Below are 4,366 nucleotides of genomic sequence, written 5' to 3' on the forward strand. Positions count from 1 at the left end.
ATTTTTACCACCTACAAAAGGCATATAGTACAAAATCCTTGAGAACAAAGCTGTGTTGTGAAAAACAACGTATCTTTTTGCTGTCATCAAGGAAGATTTCAAGTGAATGAACTTACAGAACCACTTGCATTGTTAAGAGAAAACTTAACTAGCTAACTAGTCCACTGGTACTAAAAAAATACATCCAAAAATTCAAAATAAAATGTGGATTCTCTTTCATAGGAATCTGCAGTACCAAAAATATTTCTTTTGGAACAAATACATCCACTGAACTCTCTTAGATTTCCATGTATCGACTCTGTATTTGGCTAATGAAGATTAGGAGCAAAGAAGCCTTCCAAGCATACTTTTTTGGGGGAATAATTTCCCTGCTGAGCCATAACCTTGAGAATACATGGTAGTTCGGGAGCTATTTGATTGATGGCATAATGATCTCTCTGATGTTGGACAGTCATTTTCTAGATTGGTGCTGGTCACTGAATGAGGTTCTGGCAAGTATTTCAGGCTTTTGCACAGTACAAGAGCTTGTGGGACTGTTGATAATACTTCATTCAAATTTGCCCATGCTCAGAACTAAGAGACTTTAAAGATTTGTAGCTTAAAGTTACCCCTTTTTTCTGCTAGCAGCATGCTATATTACAGTCCTACCAATGCCATTTTCTGAATAACAATCATATTATAATTTAGAAACTGATTGCTTTTTAAATTACTTCCACAATAGACATGTATTAATTTTTATATTCATTTCCCACAGCTTTCCATTTCATATTTCTCTATCTTTTCTTCCTCCTCGGATACATGTCTAACAAACTACTATTTAAAAGAACACATGCTTCAAAACTGTTTCATCTTCATTAGTTAAAGCCAAACTATACACTAGTTTATTGCATCTGATAGGATTTATTCTGGCTAATTCCATGTTAGGAGGCAGTTGGTTTATGATGAGGCTTAGCCTGGTGTCTCATTTGCTCAGGGCTTTAACTGAGAGAGATATGTAATACACTGAGGAAACTTGCTGGACAAAAGTCAGGAAGACCCTTGTTACATACTAATGACACTGATTACTGGATTGCTGACTCCTGTGATCTCTGAGCCTAAACTTCCTCTTGTACAAAATAGGCTTTCTACTTCATAAAAATGTTGTTGTGAGCATTTAATGAGATACTGTATATAAAGCCTAAAACCCCCAGAAAAATTGTAAATATTCAAAAAATGGCTACTATAATTGCAGTACTATATTATAATGTATGGCTACTATAATAATAATAATGCTTTAATAATAGCGTGCATCACTGTTGTCCAACTGATGTATACAGTTATTCCCTTAGACTATAGGTAGAATACTTTTGGTCTCATTACCTACATCCTAAAATACTGATTCAGTGACTGGCACCAATCTAGAAAATGCTTGTGCAATATCAGAGAAATATTATGAATAAGTCACATGCCATCCATCAAACAGACTCCCTGTTGGAGTCCACATGTTAATAACATCTATGATTTGAAGACACTAATTCCACTTCAGTGCTTCAAAAGTTCTTTAACTGGGCTGGGATGTAGCTCAGTGGCAAAGCACTTGCCTAGCAAGTACAGTGTCCTGGGTTCAATCCTCAGTACTAAAAAAGAAAAGATGGGGGAAAAAGCCATACAATTAAAACAAACAAGCAACGAGGGAAGCTGACAAACTAGCTGTGTTCTCTCACAGGAATTTAGGTCTTTTGAAGCAAAACTCTGAGCCTGAAGAGATAAAACTTGGAAGACAGTTCACAGACCCCATATCTAGTTCTTTGCCTTCTTCCTCTCTGGACATGCTAGGATCCTTTAAAACCTTGATTCCAAGGAAGGTCCAGACAAGTCCTATTGCAAACAGCCAGGTGACACAAACAGCCAGACTGCATTGCAGCTGTAGCCAGACAACTCTGTTAGTGTTCTCAGACAATCATATAACCTCTCTAGGCCAGGAAACAGAGTAATCCTTGTAGTCTTTGTCAAACTATGCTTTGTAGAGAAAAGGAACACAGGTCACCTTGGCATGGGACATGCTCTTTGTGTGGTCATTCTATGAAAAATTCAAAATGTATATTAACGTCTAGACCTGTACTAAAGAAACTCTATTAGTCAAGTACTTCACAAATATTTGACTCCCTTCTACCCTCCCACCCCACCCCACCCCCCCAAAAAAGAAAAAACAACCAAAATAATCAGCCCTTTGTCAGGACATCTCAACAGAAAATCTCAGCTATGGGGAGACTATGAAACAGTGGTTTGACCTGCCATTGTGAGAAACACTACTCTTTTGCCAATTTTATTTTGACACCTGGCAAAGAGGCAAAAAGTCAGCCACAGAATGTACATCATAAAGTACCTGCACTCATTTTGTGAGTCAAGTCTGCATGCAGATTACAACACTTCTGTACCAAACTCTGGTTGTAGTTCTAGTCTCCATTTTGCTATGATTCACTTACTACTGAAATAAGGAGAACAGACATAGCACATACTGGAGCCATGAGGAGTTCCCTTACATACTGATGAATGTTTACATTTGCCACATGCAGTCATGAGCACTGTAATTAAACATAAACAGAAATAATTCTGATCGCAGTTTGGAGTATAATTTGCATTCAAATATTCTAAAGTAAAATGTAATGATATGTCTTTATCAAAACAAAACAAAACAAAACCCCCAGTGTCTCCCCAAATAGATGCGTCGGGACTTCTACTATGAGAAAAAAATCTGATCAGATGAAAATTGCCATCCTTCTTCTATTGTGGTTAATTGGCATGTTAGCTGTCAAAATTAAGTTGCTTCTTAGATAGTTTGCTTTACTTTGCTGCTGCTTTACATGTAAGATGATTATCCAGAGTGTTGGAACGTTAGCTTTATAAATGTTATGATTGAACAAACAAAGTCATTCCTTCTAATTTTTCTCTTTGTACACATCTATGTGACGAATCATCTTTGCATCAGATCTGTCTTCTAAATAAGAAAATCTACTGAAAACATTTGAAGAGTTTCTATTAGTTTCCATTGGCGCTCCAATAATCAAGAGTTAGTACTTGAACAAAACAAAAATCTTGTCTTTATGTGTAAAAACAGTATATGTTATGTGTTTTTAAAACAATAGCATCAATAAATTAGTGAATGGTGTTATGATAAATCTTGCATTATTCTTTTATTTACTTATTTATTTTGGTTTACATTATTCTTTTATGTTCATCCAAGTGATAAATAAATTAACTCATGACTATATTAGCCTCCAGAAAGCAACACCATAGCTTTTGGTAGTTAATTTCCATGATATTTCAAAGTTAAACTTTGAAGTGCTTCTGAGTTGAAATCAGGTAAATTCATAGATATTATTGCACTGGTCCTTGCTAAGCACCTTATATCTCATTGTTTACAAGACAGAACACCACGATTCTTTTTGTAGCATCGTTGTAGGAATATGTATGTGACTAGTCAAGTGGTATTTAAATGTAGTTTGGACTTGGAAAGAAAATATCAGGTTATTAGGTTAAGTATATATTTCTTCCTCTTTAAAATATGAAAAATGAGAAATATGATTAGAATTTTGTATTAGATTGTAATCATCAGAGATCCTGACAACTTCACTGAACCTACTTTGGGGAGAATATTTTGAAGGGGATGAGGAATGGAGGATTTTCAAAACCCCAATTGATGTGCATTGAGCATGTTTATAGTGGCTGTCAGCTCTCCTGTGGCTTTGTCCTCAGGGGGTACTGGGATCACCTCAGCCCGGACCAGTGTCAAGGCATTGTGTCTCAGAAGCTTCCGTCAACACCCCTGCGGCTCTTACAATGTTCATGCTATCTGGACCCTAAAATCACTACCCTGAATTGCTTTATTCATGAAAGGAAGGCTTAGATAACTTACTACCTTCTGCGCACTACCAAAATAACTACTACTATAATAAAATTCTCAATGTTGTAGCATGTACAGAAGTGGATAGTACATACTCAGAAAGGAATAATGAAAACAATTAAAAAACGCTTTCAAATCTTTGAGCTGAAAGATCCTTGTTACAACAACACTACAAACACAGATTTTGAGAAATAATCTTCACAAAAGGAAACAAAGGATAAAATGGTTCTGGGAAAGAACACTGAGACAATATGTTCAATTCATCTCGATAGTTCTATTGAAAGAATGAGGCAACTTTGTGAAACAGAGCAACAGCAGATAACTCAGTAGAACGATGTGATTGTGTAATGAATCTGGGTATAAATGTGAGTCCCTTCAAAGCTGCAGATACACTCTGGACTTTGGAGCAAGAGTTTAGATTTCTGAAAAGTTGTACTACAACTAGCTTTTGAAAGCCACTCAAAAACAAAATCTGTAATTTAT

The sequence above is a fragment of the Dipodomys merriami genome, unplaced genomic scaffold (assembly GCF_024711535.1).
Source record: "Dipodomys merriami isolate MVZ:Mamm:240054 unplaced genomic scaffold, mDipMer1.0.p SCAF_8, whole genome shotgun sequence".
NCBI lineage: Eukaryota > Metazoa > Chordata > Mammalia > Rodentia > Heteromyidae > Dipodomys > Dipodomys merriami.